The sequence below is a fragment of the Eulemur rufifrons genome, chromosome 29, assembly GCF_041146395.1.
Source record: "Eulemur rufifrons isolate Redbay chromosome 29, OSU_ERuf_1, whole genome shotgun sequence".
NCBI classification, from domain to species: domain Eukaryota; kingdom Metazoa; phylum Chordata; class Mammalia; order Primates; family Lemuridae; genus Eulemur; species Eulemur rufifrons.
Genome location: NC_091011.1, coordinates 47,594,982 through 47,621,358, shown reverse-complemented (window position 1 = coordinate 47,621,358; position 26,377 = coordinate 47,594,982).

The following is a 26,377-nucleotide window of genomic DNA, read 5'->3' as shown; positions in this document are numbered from 1 at the left end:
CCTCAACAAAGGTACTTTAAAGAGATAACTTTTTAATATGTCCTGAAAGATAAAGAGAACCTATTGAAAATCAATTGAAGAACCATAGGCATGTTGCCTTCCTGTGGTTGCTAGAGATTTGGAAGAATTTCTGCCCAAATTGTTCTGGATTTGTAAAGATCTCCATAATAGTGTTTGGATTTAGACTAGCTTTTGTTCAAAGCATTGAAACAGCATAAGGAGGGTATGCAATAGAAGGACATGATTAGAACAGCAGAGTTCCAACTTCGAGAGCAGAGTGGTTCCCCAGTGTCACTAACTACATTTCTCCCCACATATATCACTGGGGAAAATGCTGGATCATTAGAAGGTAGGTATATGGCTGCCCAATTTTTTTGTGAAATGAGAGAAGGAAAAGACCACAAAAGCCCAGCAACCCTCCATCAGTGCTCCTACCTGTCTACCAATCTAGGTGAACTAACAGGAGCAGGTGTTTGTGATGTGGGCCATGTTTCATCATTTGACTTAAAGGAACAGAGAGTTCCATTCACCCTGTTTAGAATTGAGTACACAATTATAGGGAGCCCACCTGTTGTTCTGCAGGTCTTCTAAAAATGACTTTCCCAGGAAATTGAAATACACTTATACTAATATATTAGTAAATCTTCTTTGACATAATTCTAAAATATTCAGAGGTTGGAAGTGTGATTCTTCTCGGAGACAATCACAATAAGTTTAATATAATAATTATGAATATGTGCTCTGGCACTAGACTGCTCAACTTTAAACCCTGGTTCTACCTCTTATTAGCTGTGGAAATTTAGATATTTGCTACTAATAAATTAGAATTTATTAAACCACTTTAAACTTTAGTTTCCTCATCTATAAAAGAGGGTAATAATTGTGTTTACCTTATAGTGTGGTCATGAAGATGAAATGAAATAATATGTATGAAGTGCTTATCAGAGTACCTGACCTATAATGAGAGCTTAATAACTATTAGCTATAATTATTATTATTACCAGTCATGTGTATCTAATAACATTAACACAAAAAACAGACTAATGGCCAAATAACATATGAAAAAATGCTTCAACATCTCTAAGCATCAGGGAAATGCAAATCAAAACCACAATGAGATATCACTTAACTCCAGTAAGAATGGCTTTTATCAAAAAGTCCCAAAACAATAAATGTATGTGTGGATGTGGAGAGGTAGAAGCACTCTTACACTGCTGGTGGGACTGCAAACTAGTACAACCTCTGTGAAAAGTAGTATGGAGATACCTCAAAGAGCTACAAGTAGAACTACCATTTGATCCAGCAATCCCATTACTGGGCATCTATCCAAAGGACAAAAAGACATTCTATAAAAAAGACTTCTACACTAGAATGTTTATAGAAGTACAATTCACAATTGCAAAGATGTGGAAACAACCCAGGTGCCCAGCAATACATGAGTGGATTAATAAAATGTGATATATGTATACCATGGAGTTCTACTCAGCCACAAAAAACAATGGTGATCTAACACCTCATGTATTATCCTGGATAGAGCTGGAGCCCATTCTACTAAGTGAAGTATCCCAAGAATGGAAAAACAAGCACCACATGGACTCACCATCAACTTGGTATTAACTGATCAACACTTAAATGTACATATAGTAATAACATTCATCGGGTGTCGAGCAGATGGGAGGGGGAAGGAGGGGAGAGGTATACACACACCTAATGGGTGCAGTGTGCACTCTCTGGGGGATGGACACACTTGAAGCTCTGGCTCGGGTGGGTCAAAGGCAATATATGTAATCTAAACATTTGTACACTTGTAATATGCTGAAATTAAAAAAATTAAAAATACAAAAATTTTCAAGACATCTTGGAAAGTAAAATTATTTCTTTTTAATTTTTTTCTTTGGGATTAATGATTTTTTCCTTTTTATTTTTAGTTGATATGTAAATAATGGTATATATTTATGGGGTATAGAGTGATATTTTGATACATGCATACAATGTGTAATAATCAAATCAGGGTAATTAGGATAGCCCTCACCTCAAACATTTATCATTTCTTTGTATTGGAAACATTCAAAATCCTATCTTCCAGCTTTTACAATATACACAATAAATTACTGTTAGCTGTATTTACAGCGCTATAGAACAGTAGAACTTTTCCTCCTATCTAGCTATAATTTTGTATCTATTAACCAATCTCTCTCTATCTTTTCCTTTCCCCACACTTCTCAGCTTCTAATAACCATAATTCTACCCTTGACTTCTATGAGCTCAATTTTTGTTTTAGCTGCCACATGAGTGGGAACATTCAGTATTAATCTTGCTGTGCCTGGCTTATTTCACTTAACATTATGACTTCCAGTTCCATCTATGTTGCTGCTACAAATGACAGGATTTTGCTCTTTTTAATGGCTGAATAGTATTCCATTGTGTATAGATATCACATTTTCTTTGCCCATTCATCTGCTGATAAATACTTAGATTGGTTCTATATCTTGGCTATTGTAAATAGTGCTACAATAAATATGGGGGTGATTTCCTTTCCTTTGGATAAATATACAGCAGTGGGTTGCTAGATCATATGGCAATTCTATTTTCAGTTTTTTAAGAAACTTTCATACTGTTTTCCATGGTGGCTGTACTAATTTACATCCTCACCAACAGTGTGTAAGAGTCCCCTTTTCTCTGCGTTTTTGCCAGCATTTTTTTTTTTTTTTTTGTCTTTTTGATAATAGCCATTCTAACTGGAGTGAGATGATATCTTATTATGGTTTTGATTTACATTTCCCTGATGATTAGTAATGCTTAGCACTTTTTCATATTTGTTGGCCATCTGTGTGTCTTTTTTTGATAAATATCTATTCAGATCTCTTGCCTATTCCTTAATCAGATTATTTGAGCTTTTTTTTTTTTCTGTTGAGTTGTTTGAATTCTTGTATATTCTGGATATTAGTCCCTTGTCAGATGAATAGTTTACAAATATTTTCGCCCATTCCAAGATGTCTCTTCACTCTGTTGGTTGTTTGCTTTGCTGATCAGAAGCTTTTCAATTTGATATAGTCCCATTTGCCTATTTTTGTTTTTGTTGTCTGTATTTCTGTAGTTTTGCCCATAAAATCTTGGCCTAGACCAATGTCCTAAAGTTTTTTCCCTGTGTTTTCTTGGTAGTTTTATAGTGTGGGCTCTTATGTTTAAGTCTTTAATCCATTTTGAGTTGATTTTTGTATGTGGGAAAATAAGGGTCTAGTTTAATCCTTTTGCATATAGATATCTAGTTTTCCCAGCACCGTTTATTGAAGGGGATATTCTTTTCCCAGGTGAGCCAGTTCTCTAGTCCCCAGGCAACATGGCCAGAGAGGGCAAGGTTGTTGTCACCAGCAGCAGCCAGGTTAGACGGCTTTCAGGCTTTGGGGAGCATACACTTTGGCTCCCTATGTCCTGGGGGCAGCCTCCCTGATGTGCTGGACTGCCTGTTCCCTGGAATATACGGCACTGGTGGGCTCAGGTCACATAGCTAGGAACATGGTTGCATTGCTGGGTCCAGCTGGTGTTGCAATGCTGCAGCCCCCTTAAGGGATGTGTGGGGAGGTTGGCAGGGCCCCAGGAATGTGAGATGCTGGGGCTATTGGCTCCCAGGGCAGGATGTAGCCTGGTGGTGGCTCTGTTCTCAAAATCGACCCTTGCTGTAGCAGCCTGGGTCCTGGGAGGAGTGGGTAGAGGGGACAGGGCATAGCGTATGGATTTCTTCTCCAGAACAATGCAGCTGTATGGACTCTAGGGAGCTCCCTACACTAGGCCCTCCTATAGCTAAAATTACATGTACATGTGGTGGGAATGTGGACTGCTGGGAATCTCTCACTTAATCTTTTCCCTGCAATGGACAGTCCCTTTTGGCTGTGAGCTGATCCCAGCCAGCTACTTTGCTTCCCTCTTCATGCTGACATCTTGAGTATCTATGTCTCAGAAGGTCTTTGTCACTTCCTTGCTGAATTCTAGTGTTTCCCCTTAGATGCTCTGTTTGACATGTGGTTATCCACTCACTGTTTGATCCTTCTTTGTGGAGAAGGCAAGTAGTAGGCACCTCTAGTCAGCCATCTTGATGATATCTCTCTAAGAATTTTTGAGTAAATGAAGATATATGCAATGTTCATGGATGAGAAATCTCCCTATAGTTCAATAGCCCAGTTATGCCTGTGGAAGCTTGGCTGCAGGTGTGAACAACCCTTATGTGGTCTACTGCATCATGAGAAACGCCAGCTCTAGGGCTCAGACTAGGTCTTATTCAGACTGTTGAAAAATGTCACATTCAGCAAAGTGTTGGAGGCAGCACAGGTAAAAGATGGGTATTACCTGGCTTTTTGCCTGACAAAACAAAGTGAAAGTGAAATTCTATGATCAGCATCTGTGTCTTAAGGCTGTTCTATATCACCATGTTTTAAGAAAGAATCATAGTGCAATATTGTCCAGAAAGAGGAAATAACTTTCATTTTAGAAGAACCTAAGACAAGTTTATGCCCTACTAGTTATGAAGACAATTATAAAACTCCAGTGGTTAAGGCAGTATGGAATCGTCACAGGAATAGGCAGATCAATGGAAAACAATAAAGAGTTAAGAAACATACCCACATAAATGAAAAACTAACATCTAACACTTGCCTTGGTGAACCATTCATTAATTTATTTTATCATCAGTTTAACTATATTTACTAACATAGGCACAAATTATAAGGTGTCAGGCATACTGTTTTTATTCTTGCTTTATCCCCAAATTATAGGGTTGAAATAATGGATTTGGTTGAAAGAGAAGTACACTGATCGTCACACTACCTTATTTAACTTGATGTTCACTGTGATGTCAATAAAATAACTATTTTTCTTTTCTCCATAATCTATTTTTTTCCTATTGTTTTGTTCAACTTATAAAAATTAAATTGAACTAATATTACATAAGATTCCTAATAAAGATAATGGAAGTTAATCTTGTAACCCTATACTGCAACCAAATTGACAGAAACTAAAAGTCTGACAATAGCAAATGTAGGTGATAATGGGAAACAATGACAACTCTGATATACTTCTGTAAGAGTGCAGATCAATGCAACTACTTTGACATTATCTAGTTACATTAAATATATGCACAACCCATGGTCCAGCAATACCACTCCTAAATATATAGTCTCTTTCACCATGCACCAGGAAACATGTATAAAAATATCCATAGCAACATTATTTCAAGATCTGGAAAGTACCTACGTTCCCAGCAACAGCAGAAGGGATAAATAAGTTGTGAGATAGCACATAATGGAATATCATACAGCAATGAAAATAAATGAATTTCAGCTACATGTAACTACCCGATGTCCAGTGGCAGAAGCCAGACATAAAAGAATATGTACAGTATGATTCCATTTATATAAAATTCAAAATTAGGAATAAATATACTCCAGTGTTTAGAGATGCATAATTAGGTGGCAAAAGTATAAGAAAAGCAAAGAAGTGAAAGGAAGGTGGTAACCTTTGAAGGAAGGGAAGGGTGTTGGGATTAGGAAGAAACACATGGAAGATTCTGAAATCTTGATCTTTGTTTCTTGATCTGGTTCATAGTTACACAGGTGATACTTAACTTATTAACACATCTCTAGATTTTATCACTTTTCTACGTATGTGTTATATTTCACAATTCTTTAAACAGTTAAAAAATAAGTCAAACATTTGGATACTTTTTCTCAGGGAGCTAAGGACATATGTCTCTGGACTGTGATTTCCCTTTCTTTGTGGTTGGGCTTCCCCTGAGACCCAGAATTCCTGGTAATGCAGGCTCAATACAAGTACCACTCGATGTCAGGAAATATGTAACTCAGAGGGCTGAGATGAAGCTGAGCTAGCTCAGCATTCTCTACTTTGGAAATTTGAATTTATTTCTCCTCATGGGATATATCATGGGTCTGTAATTGACTTTTCTGTTATACTTTTAAAATAAATCCAGCCTGTTTTCAAGTGTATTTTTTGATCTAGTGAAATATAGAGTGCTATCGATTAGATATTCTGAATATCATCTGTTTGTTATTATTTAGTAATGTGATATGCCTTGTGTATCCACTTTGAGGGCTTTTAAAATTTCTATATTCATCATTATTGCAAAATCAATCAAATGTGAGCAAAAGCAAAGACAATTTAAATGACCCAAAACTGAGATTTGAGCTGCCAAAACAAGCAGTAAAACAATTTTTACTAGCTCTATTGATTGCCAGAAAGATAGTAGTTATAAACTTTATTTTAAGTAAGCTTCTAAAAGATCTGGGAATGTGATTATTGAAATGCAGATTGTACAGAACTTTATGTCCACTGATTACTCATAGATGAAAATTATCCTGCAATTGGAAGCATACTAAGATGTTGCATAGATGTTCTGGTATTAGTCACATAATGCCTTTGTTACTTTAGTGTCAGTTTGCTCATTCTTTTCAAACAAAGATCTTTACAGTTTATATTTTTTCACAGATGGTAAATGATCAGGTGAGAATTATTCAAACATGGCAATCTGTTCACCACACTTCCTCCCAGAGAATGGGATTTTTTGTAGGGAAACAGGCAAAAAACAGTTACTTCTTGCTTTTTACATTTGGAGTTTATTTGGTTTGGATTAAATGAGTGTTTCATAATTGTATTGAACTTCAAATTTAATGTTAAAATCAAAATAAAAATGAAATTCATTAGTATAGCATGCTATTCTCACCTCATTCCCTTTTTAGCCTGGCTGGTTCCATTTTACTCTTCACATGTCAGATTAAAAGTCATCTCTCTTTCTCTGAAGTAGGTTCTTCCATTATTCTTTCTCTTGGTACCTTGTTCTACTTTGTAGCATTTATCACAATTTATAATCACATGTTTATTTGATTGTTGATTTTGTTTTCTGCCCCATTAAACTCAAATCTCCATTGGGGAAGATGCTGTGTCTATTTTATTCACCATTCTACAGCCATGTCTAGCATAGTGCCAGGAGTGTAATAGTCACTCACATATTTGATGAAAGAACGAATGAAAGAATGAAGGAATGAATGAGTGAATGAAAATTACCAGATTGAAACTATCAGATGAAAATTATGATGTTGCAATTCCAGGTACAAATCCATCCTTGCATTATTTTGCAAAACACTTGGTTATAATACTAAAGGGAGCTCAACATTATGGACTCCATCTGGCTGTTGAACAAACCCACCGAGTTAGAGCAGGTTTCACTCTAGGTCAGCAATGCCTTTCTCCTCTCCAAACTCCATCATCTCACACACTAACACTCACCTCCTCGTCTCTCCCCCAAAGGCAACGTAATGAAGATAAATAGGCATTTTACAGACAGGTAATCTCATGATAACAGATCCCTGTTATTTACACCAGCAAAGCCATTTCCATGGTGTTGGGACTTGCCTGTGCCCACCAGGGTCGGGCTGGATTCTGCCAGTTCGTGATCTGTAAAGGTGTAGGGTTCATTAGGGCTCTGAGAACAGCTGTCCACGTCTGCTGGGGATCAGATTACAGGATCTCATTAACTCACTCTGCTTGCCTGCTTCAAGCCTTTTGTAAGGACCAGACCTATTATTTCAACTTGTCTCATATCAAGGGGGCCAGAGGCTGAGGGTTTTGTTTTACCTGTTTCTGTTCAGTATCATTTTAAAGTGTATGCTAAGGAAAAGCAATGGCTGTATCATTTACTGCAAATGTTACTATAAAATATAGAATTGTTTCAGGCCTTTGAACAGCTAGTTCTTGTCTGAAACGTCTTAGTTATTTGGTTAAGAATGATACAATTTAAATTTTGATTAATTTGCAATAGGCTATTTTAAGTAGGGAGAAATTAATACAACTCCTGGGAAGTTTTTGTTATTTTATGTTGCTTTATTATTTTTAACTTTGATTTGGTAACTTAAGTCAAATTTTAAAAAAACTTAAATAAGGAAAGTGGCCTGAGTGTTATTAAAGGCGTATATGTTTACTTGGGTTCATGCACACAGCAGGCTTAGCTCGGAGCAGGCCAGCATTTCCATTTTCCAAAGTGCTAATTGCAAGGCTTTGCTGTGGACAAGTGAATGGTTATTGGAGAATGTTCCAAGACAAGGTGAAACTGTGTGTCAAGGCGTTAAGGAAGAAAGAACATAGAGGGATCTAGAAATTAGAAGAGTGCAATGTGATGAGGAGTTCAGAGGGTAGAGTGAAGCTAGAAAAGGGGCAAGACAGGTAGGAGCCAGATCATGCATCCTTTTACAGAGTGTGTTAAGGATATTGCTCTTTAACCCTCAAACAAAGGAAGAGCCTTTGAATGGCTTTAACTATGCATGCAGGTAGAAAGGTAGGAATGTGGTCAGATTTGTCTTTTGAAAAGACATATAGAGAGGTTGGTGGGGGGTGGTCTGTAAAGGTGAGGTTGGAGTGATCCATGGTGAGTAATCAGAATGGCTTGGATTAGGATGCTGGATGTGTAGATAAAGGAAAATGAAAATGAAAGGATTTGGGGCACATTTAAGACATAAAAGTATACACACTTGTTAATGAATTTGGGCATGTAGTGCGAGGGAGGAAGGAAGGAAAAGAATGACTTTAATGGAGCTCTTCGGCAACGGAGTGAATGGTAATACCATTTACTGAGAGCGGTTGCACTGAAGAAAACCACACATGAAGGAAAAGATTATGAATTCAGGCTTATACATACTGAGCTTGAGATCTTTATGTACAAGAGAAGATGCTGCAAAATCAATTAGGTATCAGTCTGGAGCTCAGAGGAGAGGTCTGTCATCGGCATTGATAATTCAGGCTATAAGTGTGGATGACAAGGCCTGGCAAGAGAGTATAAAATGAGAAAAGGGGACCTGCAACTTAGTTCTAGCAAACTCCAACATTTAGTGGTGGGAGGAAGAGAACTGGCAAAGAGGATGAGTAAGAGCAGACAGAGAGACAGAAGGAAAACATGAAGAATGGGGAATGACAGGGTAAGAGAAGTCAAGACAAAACAATGTTTAAGGTGGGGGGACTGATCAGTGGTGGAGAGATGAGTGATAATGCTCTGAGCATTAATGCTCTGGAAATTGTCTCCTGGATTTAGAAACAGGATGCTCACAGGTAACTCTGGAAGGAGCCATTTTGTTAGCATGAAGGCCAAAGTGAAATGGGCCTTTACAGGAGTTTGTGGAATGTGAGGAAATGGAGAAAGTGAATATAGAGTTTGGAAAAATGTCATTGTGACGAGAAAAATGGAGGGCTAATAGATGAAAAGGAAGCAACATTAATGGTGCTTCTTTTCTTTTTATTAAACAGAAGAGACCAGATGATATTTAAATATTGGCAGGAATGATTCTTTTGAGAGGGATAGACTGAATAAACAGGAAAGAATAGTGGTCATTGGCTAGATTGTTTAAGGATGCTCTGCTGGTATCATCCTGTGTTAACCGGAAGCTCAGATCCCATCCCCCAGCCCCACACCCTTCTTGGCTATCGACAGACACCACAAGAAAGGGTTCCTCTTTCTGCCAAGCGTTGCCTCCAAGTTAAGCCTTCTGAATCATCAGCCTCCACTTTGGCCAAGCCTCTTGCTGATCCTTCAAACTTTATGCCTCTTGCTGCCTGAGATCAGTGCAGTCAGCCCTCCAAATTTACTTCTCCTTTGCTCCAAGACCACGTGACCAGTGCCTAGCCATGGATCTTGGGGCCTCACCCCAGGGCAGAGCCCTGGGCTCTTCCCTTGACCAGGATGGAAAGCAAGAGGAGTAAACACTAACGTCAACAAAAGATCAGTACTGTTCAATGGCCAGAAATATTTCTATCATAGAAAGGGTTGATGACCAATCTCTTATTCCATCTTAAAGCCTCCAACTTCAAGGACAACCCATAATAGTAAGCCAGATGTTGTGCACTCCTGAAATTCCATCCCAGGTCAGGGCGCTCCCCGTGTATGCTTCATGAGTTTTCCTCTCAGGCCTCCCTTTGGCCGGTTTTCTATTAAACCCAATGTGGCTGTCACTTCCCACAAAGATCTAGTTCCATCTGTTTCATGTCTCTTTCTGGACCTTTTAATGTCCTAACTTACTTCTTTGGAGAAAATATTGAAACCTAAAAGTAGTAGATAAAGATTTGTTTGCAGGAAACAAGCTGTCAGCACAGATGTATGGTATAATTTTTACCAAAAGTTCAATATTACCTTAATGTATATTCAGGGGAAAGGCTATAAATATAATGTTCACTCTAAATGGGGTCATAAAACAATAAAATATTTTCATAGGTTTTCACCCAGACATTGGTTTGAGGCAGTTTTACACTGTGTGATTTCTGATTCTTATGTGATTACTATTGGGGTTTCATAACAAAAGGAAAAAAGGAAGGAGGGAAGAAAGGGGGAAAGGAGGAAGGGAAAGAAAAAGGAAAGGAAGGAAGGAGAAAAGGAGAGAAGGAAGGGAGAGAGGTAGAGAGAGAAGGAGGAAGGAAGAAAATGATTCTCCTTTAATTCTTTCCCTAACAAGGTAACAAGCACATGGGTATCTCGTTTAAAAGTCCAGAATTCTGTGATATTTCCTTTGTTTCCATCTCTGCCCACCTCATGCTAAGAGGTAGCACAATACACTGGTAAGATCATGGGCTTTAGAGATAGATAGATCTGGGCTCACGTACCAGTTCCATTGTTTGCTATCTATAAGACCTTGGGCAATTTTCTAACTCTTTGAGCCTCTGTTTCTTCATCCACGAAATGTTGAATAATACGAACCTTGCTGGGTCATTGTAAGGATGACATAGGATTACATGTGCAAAGTGAATTATAAATCAATAATTGTAGCTATTAATGCAAAATGGACTGAGACCCAGCACACACATGCTGGTCTATCTTCTTCATGAGAGAAAAATCTAATTGGAATTAGAGCCATCTGTTGCAGGTGGAGCCTTTCACTCTAAATGGACTCATTTATACTCGGGTTGTAACTCTCATAATAGAAGGGACCAAATGCTTCATAGCAAGATAATGTCAGTATTATTATTTCCCATGAAATATGCTTTCTTCATGTGAGACTAGACTGTGAGGTCTATTGGGGTGGGTGTGGAGGGGGTGGGTGTGGTGAGTGGAAATGAATGCTTGCTTTGATTAATACGTTTGCTTCTTTAAGGGCCAGAGGAAATTGGCCACAGCTTTTGCTGGTGGAGAAATGAATCAAGGCACTTTCTATCTCTTCAACTCATAAACCCAGAGCATACATTTCCTCCTTTGGGATCTGCAAAGCCTGAGAAGCTTGAGTTCATGACACCAGAAATAACATAGGGTAGAAAACTCCAGTGAGAAGCAATGGAGATTCTTGAACAGTGAGTTTGCACACAGGACTGGGGGCAGGGGGCGTCTAGAAGAAGGAGCTATAAGATGATAGGGGAGTGAAAGAGGGTTGGAAAAGAGGAATAATCCTTTCTTTTGAGGGTCTAAGTCTGTGAGCTCCTCTCATACCTTTTTTGTGGTGGAGGGAGACAGAAAATCAGGTGTTCCTAGGTGGCATTGCTCAGGGAGACCTTCCTGACCTAAAAGGAATGTGTGTGTGCCTTCTTTGAATTCTGGCATTATGTTTGGTCTGGGGAAGACTAGCCAGGCAAAGAGTATTTGAGAAAGAAAAGGCCATGATTTCCCAATCACCCTATAGGGAGTTCTCTGGCCATCCCACCAACCACTCACATTCCCACATATTATTGGTCCCCTCAGAGGGGCCATGAGCCAGCTGTGGCTGAGAGTACTCACGAAGCAAGAAGAGGTTCCAAGATTTCCTCCCACAACTCACTATGAGCAAGAAAAGATGGGGCACTACCAGCCCATTCTTGAGAGCTCCTCCTTCATGTGTACTTTGTGAACCCCTGGGTCCAACAAAACCTAACATCACAGTTGTGCTGTTTGTCCTGACTATCCTTCCCGGCCGACTCTCACTGCCCATTGCCAGCAGCCGTCCTTCTTCTGTAATCCCCAACCTTGCCTGGTTTTCTCATTTCTACATGAGATTCATACTTTCTCCAGCTATCATTAGCCAGGTGTCTGATCTGCACTCAGGTAAACTAAATTCACTTCAACTAATCACACACATACCTAATACACACCTACATCCTCCCTTCCTTCCACTAGGGAAGAATTTTGAGGATCAGTAATGGCTTATGGTGTGTGTGTGTGTGTGTGTGTGTGCATGTGTGTTTATCTTGGAATAAGCTGTCTAAAAAATGCATTAAGCTATATATTACAGATCAGTGTACTTTACACACAATGTTTTTCCCCAAAATATATTATATATAATATGTATTATACCAAAAGAACCCTAAACTAAACAGAGACAATAGGATATAAAGATATCTTCAAATGTTAACTTAGTTATTCTCTTTGAACTGGGCTTGTATCTATAGCTTAATGTCTAGTTGACCATGCATTTTTGTTTCCTATTTTCAGGGTTGCTCACTATGGCCTCCCATCTAGTACGTGGTAGTGTGCCAGAGACAGGGCAGCTGGGCCAGTTCTTCTCAGACACAGCTTATTCAAACCACGACTGGTGAAAGGCTGCTCCCAGCCATGTCTCCTGGGTTTCAGTGATAATATGTCAGGGAAGCCCTATCATAGTCATCAGACTTATCCCAGCTTTAGCAAAAATTGCTAGGTAAACATTTACCTGTTTAGTATTTCTAAAGTAAATTCTCCAGATTGCCATCATCAGAATCACCTGAAATTCTGGAGTGGGGCCTTAGATAGAATTCAGTTGCCATCAAGTTCTCCCTTTTAAAGGGTACGATCTAGTGTTTTTTAATATATTCCCAACATTGTGAAATCATCACCACTATCTAATCCCAGAATATTTCATCACTTCAGAAAGAAACTCTGTCCTCTGTCCTCACTCCCCACTCCCTGCCCCTTCAGCCTCTGGAAACCACAAATCTACTTTCTGTGTCTATGAAGTTACCTATTTTGAGCATCTCATATACATAAGATCATACAATATGTGGTCTTTTGTGGCCTTTTGTGAAAGACAACTAACTTTAAAGAAAAGTTAATAACACTGTTATTAACAGTGGAATATATAACAGACATAGAAGTAAAAGGAATAACAATAATACCATGAAGATCTAGAGTGGGTGATAGGGGTAGTAGGTAGAATATGGTCCCACAAAGATATCCACATTCAGCTTTCTAGGACCTGTGACTATGTTGCATCACATAGCAAAAGGGAATTCAGGTTGACAATCAGCTGACTTTGAAATAGGGAGATTATCCTGGATGGACTCAATCTAATCACCTGAGTTCTTAAGAGTGGAAGAGTGAAACAGAAAAATAGGTCAGAGAGATGTGTTGTGAAAAGGACTCAACCCACCAGCAGCTGCTGGCTTTGAAGATGTGAAAAGATGGCTTCAAGTCAAGAAATGTAGTGGCCTCTAGAAACTGAGAATGGCCTTCAGTTTACATGCAGCAAGAAAATGAAAATCTTGGTCCTGCAATGTCAAATAACTGAATTCTGCCAACAACCTGAATGAATGGGAAATGGATTCTCCCCTACAGGCTCTAGAAAGAAACACAACCCTGCCAACCCTGGTTCCAGCCTGCTGAGATTCCTGTCAGAATTCTGGCCTACAGAACTGTGCAAGAATAAATTTGTATCATTTTAGCCTTTAAATTTGTGGTAATTTGTTATGGCAGCAATAGAAAACTAATGCAGTGGGTAAATGAAGTCACATATTGTTACTTATAATATTAATTACAGTATGCTACTTTTAATATTAATTTTACAAGACTATAACTTGTGAAGTAAGAAGTGGAAAGTTTTGGATGTAAAGTAGAAAGTATGAAATGGTCCATTATTAACTATAAGTGGACTTTGATAAGTTAAGTATATACCTTGTTAGCCCTAGAGCAATTAAAAAAAAACCTAGTAATAAAAAGAGGCTTAGTTAAGACACAAATAGAAGTCAAATGGAGCACTGAAAACATTTTACTAACCCCAAAAGAAGGTGGGAAATGAATCATAAAAGGCCAAAAAAAAATCTAAGGGACAAATGGAAAACCAACAGAAAGTGGGTAGACTTAAACCCAATCACCTAAAAATTTCATTAAATGTAAATGGACTGAATGATTCAATTAAAAGGCTGGATAACAACAGCCAGACCAAACAAAATGCAGTCTATCAGTAATGCATATAGATACTAATATACAAAATATTTAAAGTAAAACATGGGAAAAGATATATTATGCAAATAGTAAGCATAAGAAAATTAGCATGGCAATATTAATTTCAGACTTCAAGAGAAAGAATAAGAGATAAGGAGGGCTACTTCATGTCACCAAATCTGACTCAAAAAAGTGAAAAATCTGTATAGCCTTTATCAAGAGATAAAATTCATAATTAAGATTATGAATTTATATCAAAATTCATAATTAAAAACCTTTCAACCAGCGATTTCTATCAACAGTACCAATTTTGCACTAACTCTTTCAGAATGCCAAAAAGCACATACAATATTGCTCAACATCGTTCCTCTAAATGCAAATTACAACCCAATTCAAATACAAATTCATACCCATTATAATAGCTAAAATTAAAAAGACTGACAATTCCAAGTGTTGGTGAGAATGTGCAACAAGTGGAAGCCTCCTAGATTCTGTTAGGAGTGTCAAATGGTCAAATACTTTAGAAAACATTGTGACAATTTTTTATATGTAGCTATGCATCGCTAAATGATGGGGATATGTTCTGAGAAATGCATGATTAGGCAATTTCCTCACTGAGCAAACATCATAGAATGTGCTTACACAAATATGGATACTATAGCCTACTACACACTTAGGCTATATGGTATAGCCTATCACTCCTAGGCTACAAACCTATAGAGCATGTTACCGTACTGAGTACTTCAGGCATTTGTAACACAATGGTAAGTATCTATGTATCTAAACACATTTAAATATAGGAAAGGTACAGTGAAAGTATGATATAAAAGATAAAAAATGGCACACCTGTAAAGGGCGCTTACCATGAATGGGGCTTGCAGGACCGGAAGTTACTTTGGATGAGTCAGTGATTGTGAGTGGTGAGTAAATATGAAAGCCTAGGACATCACTGTACACTACTATAGACTTTATAGGCACCATACCCTTAGCCTACACTAAATTTATCTTTAAAAATTTCTTTCTTCAATAATAAATTAATCTTAACTTACTGTATTTTTTTACTTTATAAACTTTTTAATTTTTTTAACTTTTTGACTCTTTTGTAGTGACACTTAGCTTAAGACAAATACATTGTACAGCTGCACAAACAATATTCTTTCTTTGTATCCTTATTCTATAACCTTTTTTTCAATTTTTTTATTTTTATTTTCTACTTTTAAAACTGTTTTGTTACAATCTAAGACACAAACACACACATTAGCCTAGACCTACACAGCATCAGGATCATCAAGACATCACTAGACAACAGGAATTTTTCAGCTCCATTATAATCTTATGGGACCACCATCCTATATGTGGTTTTTCATTGACCAAAACATCATTATGGGGCTCATATTTGTAGTTAAAAGTAAACTTACCATGTAACTCAGCAACTCTACTCTTAGGGGTTTACCCAGAAAAGAAAAGATATGTCCACAGAAAGACTTTTATGTGACTGTCTTATTCATAAGTTTTATTCATAAACTGGAAACAACTTAAATATCTGTTGGCAGATAAATGGGTAGACACACTTTGGTATATTCATACCATGGAATGTTAATTTAGCAATAAAGGAAGAACTACTAATATGAGCACCAACCCAGATAAATCGCAAAAGCATTTTGCTGAGTGAAAGTCAGACTCCCATTCATATGAAGTTATAGAACAAGCAAAACTAATCTGTAGCAATAGAGATCAGATTAGTAGCTGTCTGGGGAAGGATGTGGAGTGGGATTGACTGCAAGGGACGGGAGGAAACTTTGTGGGGTGATAGATATGTATGTTCTAATCTTGATTAGGGAGATGGTCACACAGTTATGTACCATAAAACAAAGCACATCAAACTGCACATTAAAATCTATGCATTGTATTGTATGTAAATTATACCACAAAGAGTCCAAAATAAAGTTAAATATGCTAGGTGACATTGTACATTACGTAAAAACTTGGTTGCATGTAGGCAGACAGACAGGGGTGTTAATCCTAACTCTGATGTTAACTAGGCTGTGTGTTACCTGGCACAAAACACTTCACTTTTCTCAACTCCCATATTCTTACCTATAAAGTACTAAATAATGGGTTCTTGACCCTGCTGCACATTACAATCACCTGGGAAGCTTTAAAAAAGCACTGATGTTCAGGTTATATGACCAAAGACTGTAATTTAATTGGCCCTGACTTGGGGCCAAAGCCCCGGCATTTTTTCAGAAGCTTTTCAATTGATTGTAACACGTAGATAGTATGAGAACTTTAGGAAGTTTATTGAAGGGGAAGTCTGCAGTTTTGTCTCCATGGAAATTAATCATTGATTATTGCACTATGGTTTAGTAATTGTGAAACTGTTGAAAGAACTACCTAGAAAGATATCATAAATGACACACATTTTGCCAAAGTATGGAGTTATTTTCTATAAAGAATAAATATTCAATAACCAGCCCCAGCTTTCCCCATCATTATCCTGGAATAGATGGATATAAAAGATACATTATCTTTTATCTGCTCTAGAGCAGATTATCTGCTCTATAGAAACCACCTTCTAAGATAAAAGTAATCAAAATATACTTGATTTTTTAAACTTTTGAATCCATTTTGAAATTGTACTAGTAGGAATTTCCATTTTTATATAATAGAGCTAACTGGTTAGGAAGCTAACTGTTTCTTTCTTGATGGCCTATTCAAGAAGCAATCTTCTTTAATTTCTAGGCTCTTAAAATGATTGAGGAAGCTATAGAAGAACCTTCTGTGCTACTTTTCAGCAAATCACCAGGCAGACTCCCTAGTTTCTTTTAACATTTTGAAGCTATTCAAAAGTGCAATCCAATTTGGTAATTCAAGGAGTGATTATTCTCTTTGTGAATTATCTAGCTGCCCTGTCTCTCTTATTCTTTGGTTGTTTGACCACCATTTGTCTATTTCCCCATTGGAAAAGAGGTTTGGACACTTGCGGGAAACCAGGTCATAGTTAAACAAATGTCTACTTAGCAAATAGCTCCATTTGTGGGAAGAAATGGAAACTGTTGTTTAAATAATGGTTTTAGAATTATCCTAAACTTTTTCATGACGAGCTCCATATCTTGATACTACTGATGTGATGTGTGTGTGTGTGTGTGTGTGTGTGTGTGTGTGTTGGGGTAGGGGAGAGAAGAGAGATGGTTATGATAAATAGTAGACTCTTTCAATAGTTCAAACCTGAAACATGGGACTAACTATATTTTTAAAAGCTATTATTTGTCAAAGTAGTTTTTCCCTCCTACTTAATATGCTACCTCTTAGTCATGGAGTAGCTATGAGCACAGCAAATGTCATTCTTTTAAAAATTATCCCAGTGGGGGCAATAGGAGTCTTGGGAAGGAAAACTTACACTTGGTGCAATAACATATGGTCTAACAAATTCACAACTGAGTGACTTTTCTTGCAGCTGTGGTTCAAATTATAGGCATTTCAGATGCTTAATGGTGACTTTAATTTACTGTGAGGAAGTGTATGCTGAGCATCTGGAAGGACATGATTTTACTTTAATCATTTTGATTTAGGTGACAGTAATTACAAGTATCATCATGGTCTGTAGAGAAAACATTGTTTTTACTGTTACCTGCCAGGACTTGTTTCCATCCTTTACCAGGGAGTTTTTTTGTTTGTTTGTTTGTTTGTTTTTTTCTCTCTTGGACCAAGAAGGGTTAAATCATCTTTCTGAAATTTCCTTTATTACTTAAGTGTCTGGCATGAGCATGGATTCATAATAATGGAACTAATTGACAAATTTGCTCAGCCAAACTGACTACAGGTTAAAAGATTAGGAATAATGGTGTTTAATTTAACTGAAAAAAGCAATGCTAATCTGCCCTAGAAATTTTATAGCTAAGTAGGTGCAGCAACTTGAAAGACCTCAAAGTAACATAAACTGCTTCTGTAGGTAGTTTTGGGAAAACCTCCACTAGGTGCTTATCCAAGAAAGCATGAAGCATGAAATGGGGCAAATGTCTTTCTCATAGATCTTCGGTCACTCTATTTCCTCTTTTAAAAGCATACAACAGAAAGGTTTGATAATAATTTAACTCTAAATACTAAAAAGAGATTTAAACACTAGATCAAAATATCTCAGCTAACCAGAAAGCTTTTCAAACCAGAGGGAATATTCGGGAGGTATGAAGTATGTCTCCATACTTCAATATGGAGGCATCACCAAGCACATGTGGCACATAGCAGGTACTCAATAACATTTATTGGATGAATAAATGATAATACTACCCATCAAAACTTTGTTAGAATCTATTTGCCAAACGTCTCCTAGATTTTAAAAGTATCTTGCAAATAAGGGCATCTTACTGGTTTAAAAAATAGGTGGAATCCCCTAAAGACTGTGTCTTCATTAAAAAGATCCAACTCTGTTTCTGGCTCTGCCAAGAATATTTTATACTTATGGGCTCTCTTAGTCTTATATATATATTTTTACCTATAATATGAAGGCCATTCCATATTTTCTTTCTACATCACCAGGTTGTGGTGAAGAACAGACGAGCAAATAGCAATGCTTCATAAACTGAAGAGAGTGGAAACGTGCAGTGTTTTCTGTATTACACTACTAATGCTTTCCTGTAAAAGATGTTTCCTTTTTCCTTGTTCTTTTCCCACGTACATACTGATAAAGGTATTTGAGATCCAGGCACTGTGTTTCTTCTGGAACTCATAAATAGCAATGCTTTGCTTTCAGTCATGGGATCATTCAGAGAGCTTGTACTCAGTTATTCCGGAGTTGATTAGGCCCGGTCCTATTCAGCTGGGTTTACTCTCTTTTGAGCTATTTGCTTTGAAGCAATCTGTCTCCATGTTAGCACCTCTTTCCAAGGAGACACAGCAGAAATTAAAGACCACTAACACCATATTTCATTAGAGTTAAAAAGGGCATTAGAGACCTCAGCACAGATCTCCCTGTCACCTAAAGTATAAGGTCACTAGAGAAAAGTTCCTTGGTCCTGAAAGACCACATCTACATATAGCAAAGCTGTGTTTCCCAGGTCCCCTGTCCAAGGTTCTTTTCATTACTACAGTCTAATAAATTTAACCAGTAAAGATGCTTTTGGCATAGAGAAATTGAAGGCCTTAGTAAGTGGAGATGATCCTTTTCCCCTGCCCTTCCTACCTCTTCTTTGGGTATTTGAGAGGTAGCAATGGATGAGAAATCCCAGAGCCTATAGTAAAGATATTTAAAGCTATGAATGCTTTGCATTTTTTTGTGATTTTGTCCTTTAGTTTCATTCTTCAGAATCCATGAAACACAGATTTATAAAGAGAAGCTCTTAATACTAGATATTTTTAATGGTTGAGTTATAAAAAATAAATTAGCAACTTTAAGACTCAAAGTATATTCTGGATTGATAAATTATAGAATTTGTACTGAAGAGGATCTATGTTATGGAAATTTGAACTGAATACTCCCCAGGTGAAGGTATCATGATGGCATCTCTCAGCATGAATTCTTCCCTATACACTCAGCCTGCCAATCCTGCAAATCCCAATCATCTGCCAGTGCGCATGAAAGGCACGTGACCTGCTTCTAGCCAATGGTCCATGAAGGAAGGTCTACTAGATAGGTCAGGGATATCTGGGAAAGATTTCCTTCTCCTAAAAAGTGCACAAGGCATAAATGGCCCCTTTTCTTTCTCTGGAAAGAGTCATACCTGGATGTGATGCCTAGAACTGTCGCAGTCCTCTGGATGTCTACCTGAGAGTGAACCCAACATTAGGCATTGCAGAGCCCAGGGGGATGTCAGAGAGCATTTCTTTGGATATTTACAGAGCTTCCAGCTGGACAGAGCCCTGAGAAACTGTGTCTCTGGGAAATAATAAATTACTTTAACCTGTTTAATAGAAATTTCCTATTAACTGCAGCTGAAGTCATCCTAATTGAAATTTTGGGTGACAGAAACTCTAACATTAGGAATAACCCAACCTCAAACTCTCATCTCTGAAAATGCTTTGAAACATGTAGTTTGCTGATACATGGCCATTCTCTGAAAATTTTTCTCTAAGGAAATATGAATCTCAGAGCAGAGGAATAATGATTATTTATAAAGACTCTTCCTGGAGCATCTACTCTGCTTCCGGTGGGTTGAATAAACAATAGAATTAATCAGCTATAAAGGGGGAAAATCAATCAACAAGTCTTTATTGTCTACTAGTGCCCAGCATTTTACCAGGAATTTAACCAAGAGTACGCAAATTATTTGTATTATTTTCATGACAAAGACTGTTCATACTTGATTATCAGTTTGTAAAAGAAGTATTCTTAATTCCAAGCCTGATAGTTTTTATGCTGTTAGTATCTAGTGCAGGTAAATGTGCTTGATGAATTTGTGTTGACTTTTTTTTGCTAGCTAACACGAAGGCCAGCCCCTGCCAAAATCAGCACTAAAACTATTTCTCATGAGTAAAAATAATAATATTCTCTTCCTTTATAGCACCTTTAATCCAAGAATCTTAAGCCTATATAAACATTCACTGAATAATAAACTCAAAATCTCAGTATTTGGTTGATGGGGAAATTCAACTAGATGCAAGAACACGGAAATAAAAATAGAACCCAGAATCTTGACTCATAATAGTCTTTTAATCTATTGGCCCCACCTAACCATTCAAGGAAAATCAAAAATTACAGCAGCTTCAGCAGGATAAATAACTAAGTTTTTCCAATCCCAAGTGATGATTCATTATTTCTCTTTTCCTGCTGCTTAAAATTATTTTTTTATTTTTTCATTTTTAATACATTTTATTTTTGACAGTGAGAGTTCTGAATGCCAAATGGTAAAGAAATTAAGGAATTGAGAAAATTAAACTGGTTAGGACTATCTCAATATCTTATATTTGCAAAAAATGACTTGGCAATACTTGAGGAGTGAAGTTTCTTTGGACATTTACAGAGCTTTCTGTTGGACTAAAGTATTGTCATAACAAACTTTATCTTGATTCTTACGTAATTTTCTTCCTAAATTGAAAGGGAAGACAAAGTAATGAAATCAAATTTTGGAGGAATAAAAAAATGATGATGCATTAAATTTCCAATATCCTGAAGTTCAGTGGATTATGGAGAGAGCTTTGAACTCCATTATTTGGGACTTAGGATAAGTCAGAAGAAGCTAGGCAGAAGTTGATCTTTGACCAACAATACATATTTTTAAGAAAATTCATAGTAAAAATAAGATTTCATGACATTGCATTTGAGGACATAAACAAATGAAAAGTAATAAGCTGATTATACATTAATCATTTCCACTAATGAATGAGATCCACTAGGATTTCAACTTGGCAACGTTTTGATGAATTCATTGTTGGTTGATTGATAATTATTGTATCTTGATCCTTGAATTGAAATATCCTCATAGAAACTAATAAGACTGAATTTTTAAAAGTAATTCTACTTAACTTACTCAGTTTGAGTGCCTTTCTATTTAAGTCTATATTTGGCAAGGGTCTGATTCAGTCTAGGAAGCAGCCTGTGAACATGGCCAGTCAGCTCTCAGGAGGCAGGTTGACAGTGAAGATCTTGCTAAAATATCCCCACCACATTTCCTGCTGCTGAGTTCACAAAAAGAGTACAGAGAAGATGCAGGTTTTCCTTTAATTTGCATTTTGAGCCTTCCATCAATAACTCTCAATCATTCTTGTCTGGGACCTACACTGAAGTTGTGCTATCATAAATTGCACAAAAGGACTAATGAAAGATGAAGCTTAATATGAAAACCCAAGATACCACAAGAAACAGTCCCAGATTTAGTAGGTGGTACCACTTACATTTTAGTGGATGCCAAATCATGTTTTGTTGGAGATATACTTTTGTTTCTTTTTTATTTATTTATTTATCTATTTATTTTTTAGATTAGATAAGATCTGTCCCTCTGTCAATCTACAGTTGTGAAACCTGCTCTGAAATAACAACTGATGGGTAATTTCTAATTTTTAAGGAACTTTATTCTGACTTAGTACACTGAATGCCCACAACTGCCATATGAAATAACTTGGACAAGCATTATTAATCCTACCACTGTCACTTGCTCTAGGTGGCCCAGCTGTTAAATTGGTATTAGAATCCAGTCTCCTGATTTTTCATCTGTTGATCTTTCCTCTCCATCATTGTGATTTTTCTTACAATTCTGAAAGATTAGCCCTCATAACCTAACTCATTTCTGTTAAAATACTGTCATTATCATCTTTATTTTCCTGTACTATCTCCATAAGAACTGAATCATCACATAAATCCACATTTCTAGGCATAGACTCTTTAGTATTGCTGTGAATTATTCAATGGACTCCTCCTACTTCCCAAAGGCTGATGAACTTCATTGTGGAGAGCATTTCTTCAGTGCATGCCATGTTGTTACCCTATTGGACCAGGTCTGCATGACAAAATCCTTTATAAAATCTTTATAATCTTAAATTGCTATAAGCTACCCAATTCAGAAAGTGGGAAAAAATAAAAAGTATTCACACTATACCCAGATTTTTGAAATGGTTGAGCCAAGTTTACCACTCTACTACAGAAGAAATCCAAAGACCAACAAACCCGGGCCCTCTATAAGTCTCTTCATTATGATGCCTCTTCTAGAACAAAGTACTTTATCTGGCATCAAAATTACATTAATGTCCTATTCACACTGCTCTTCCAAGAAACAAATACTTCTTTGTGTCTGAGTTTTCCACATGATTGCCCTGATGAAACATATGCCACTGGAGGACAAATATATTGATGCAAGTAAAAAAAGAGCAAATTAATTCCAGAACCTAGTTAGAGATAAAAGATGCCATTTCCTTATTTTCTGAAATGCAGTTTAGATAAAATGTCACACTGGGCTTAATTTGCAGAGGAAAGCGTGCTGCAACTTCATAGCCAGCAATTTTTCTAAGTTGACATTTTGTCCATTCCAAAAATGCTGAACCAAATTGTGGGCAACTTCTTTCCACTACTTCTGGCTAGCCCATTCAGTAACTCTCCATGTTGTTATTCAAGATGAATGAGCCACCCAAGGGTTTAAAAACTTGATTCCAAAAATCTCTGTAAAGTTTTGGTACAAATGAAAAGAGTCAAATTTTAAATATTTCTAGATTAGCAAAAATACCTTTTTCTAAGAGGACCTGTAGTGCTTCCTTTCTGGCTGATCTGTGATTCTACAAGCCCTCCTTGAAAATTTTGGCACCCTTGCCAGAAATTGGACAATAAAAGGAAGACACTGTAAACCTTTCTTAATAGTTATCCAGAATAATTATCAGTAAATACACATTTCATTAAGTAATTATTTGCTGGAACACCTGACCCAATAGGAGCGAGATCTTTACACAAAAATAAAATGCTTTCACTCTCAATCAGCACATCTAAGCCACTCACCATCCACATTTCAGACTGAAGCTGAGGTAACTCCCAAATAATTTGATAAAAAGTAAAAAATAACCAAGTTTTAACAGTTATACAGGACACAATCTGAATGAAGTCAGAAAAATCTATGTCTCTTTATTTTTATTGAATTCACTTGTAACAGTTTGTAAGGTTAGGCATAGCCTGGATATTTCTACAGTCTCTGACAGGAACAGCATGCTGACCCTGAAACTCTGATATGACATTCAGTCTCTGAAAATAACACACACCTTTTCCATCACCATGCAGCCCAGTTCCTGATGTATATAGGGCAATTCATAAATAATGAATGAATGAATAAATAGGAAAAGAGTTTTTGCTATTTAGTAAATTATGCCATCCTTCTCTTGGGAGACATAACCATTCATTCTCATGCAGAGTGCCCTTGAAAAAGATAATTTGAGCTTGATGCTAATGGTCAAGTGAGAATTAGGAAAAGTGGAGAGAAGGATGCAAACAGCGCTAGTCAGACCTTAACTAAACTGATAGTTGCTATTCCTACTTCAGAATTTTTCTCCACTATCAGTGCTCATTAAAGAAAAATAACAGAAAATTCATGCTTTAACACTTATTTAAAAACAAAAACAAACCCAAACAAACAAAAACAATCTTAGACCTTAACCCTTCTCTGGAATTTGACAGTCTTAAAATACTTCTGTTCATAGTGTTTTGAAGTTGAACATAACCACACTGTATTCTGGGGTATAAGGATGTTTGCAGGTTTGTAAAAGGTTTCTATATCACCAGTAGCTAAAAGTCTCTCTTTGCTAATATTTTCCCAGCCCATCTGCTCTCCCCTTATATGCAGAACTCCCACTGGTCTCAAAGGCATTTTGACTAGAAGTAGGATGTAAAATCCCAGATCCCACCCAACCCTTAGAAGAAAGGTATACATTTTTCTTCTACTTTGGCCTCCTATTCACAAATATCCTTTATCTTGTTAAAATCAATGTAATGGTAAATTATATCCTGTTAAAATAAGAAAATGGAAGAATCTAATGGACCTTTAGTGTCAACATTTAAGCACAGTCAGCCATAGGAGTGAGTCTTCCAATCTAAATTGTGTTTGTGGTTAGTTTTTGTCAAGCAAGGACAAAGAAGGAGAAGCAAAATATAAATAGTTCCAATGTAAAAAAAGACATAGATTACTATATGACTGGAGTTACTACTTATAGGATGATATGTGACTGACAATAATGGTTTTGCTTTATACATAGAATTGGGTATGGAGCTTGTCATTGCTAGTAGAAAGTGAGGTTGGAAAGACTCAGAGGAGGACTGCTAGGAGAGAAAGAATTTGGTGAATTTATTTAATACCTACCACAGGTCTACTATAGATACTGCATTAACAGTTCAAGGACAAATTATACAGAAGTGTAATTGTTTACACACACTGTTCACCCTAAGCTTTACCTCATTTTAGTTTTTTGAATGCCTCATCTTCTTGTTGCTCTATAGATAAATGAATCTGGTCATTTAGGCCACTTGCTTCTAGATGGCTGGAAATCACCTTTAGATTAGAAATTGATTGGAATTAATAGACATAGCCCCCACATTAAAGGAATTGAGGTCTGTTCTCTGTCTTGTCTTTAATGCCCTGCAGGGCCTTTGATGGTTAATGTACAACTTCAGCCTACATGGTCTATTGGAGCACTAGATATTGACCAACTCAGGCATGGAAACTTTCTATTTTCAGGGAAGAGTCAAACAAGTTGCAACTGAATCAATATTTTTAATTCACTAAAATGCCTCATAATAAAGCCCTGATAGGTGTAAGATCTGACTTTTGATATACTAGTTATAAGGGATCTGGGAGTTTTTTCCTCTCTGCTAATGTTAGTTGTCATCTATCTATTAAAACTCTAAACTTATACCTTTAATCCTAAATTGCAGCATTCTTTATCTAGAAATTACCTTGAGAAAATAACCTATATAAATTCTGGCTATAAAAGGTGTTCATCATTCTAGTGTTATTTATAATGCTTCCCAAATTTAAAGTACCATAAATATCTACAAGTGTGATATTTGTCAAAGAAATGAAGGTTAAAACAAGATATAATGGGAGATGATATTTTATCTTATTATTTTTTTAAAAAATTGTACTTTTCTGAGATTTTAAATTGAAAAAATTATAGATGTTTATATTTTGAGGGTACAAAGTGATGTTATTTATGAGTACAATGTCAAATAATTAAATCAAGTTAATTAACATATTTATTACATCAAATATTTATTTTTTGTGGTGAGAACACTTGAAATTTACTCTCTTACCAATTTTGAAATGTATAATACATTATTTTTTTACTATATTCACCATGCTGTGCAATATATCTCAAAGGAAAAAAAATCCTCCTTTTTGAGGATTTGTACCCTTTAACTATCATCTCTCCATTCCTGCCACCCTTCCAGCCTCTGGTAACCACCATTCTACTTTATGATAATTTGAGTTTGATTTTTTTAGATTCCACATATGAGCAAGAACATAAGGTATTTGTCTATCTATGCCTGGCTTATTTGGGAAATGATATTTTTCAAAAATGAAAAGAATGCCAGCAAAAATGGCAGAGTAGGAAACTGCAAAGGCCTGTCCCTCAGTAGACAACCTGAAAAGGCTAGCAAAATCTGTCAGAATCAACTTTGTCAGAACTTTGAAAGATTATCAAAAATTTATGGCAGCCAGGTGAATGCTTAATCAAGAAAAAAGTAACCGAAACCCAGTAGGAGGGCTTTATGGAATTTTAACTTATTTTTGCCCCACTTAACTCCCTCTGGCACAATGGCAGTCTTCAAGC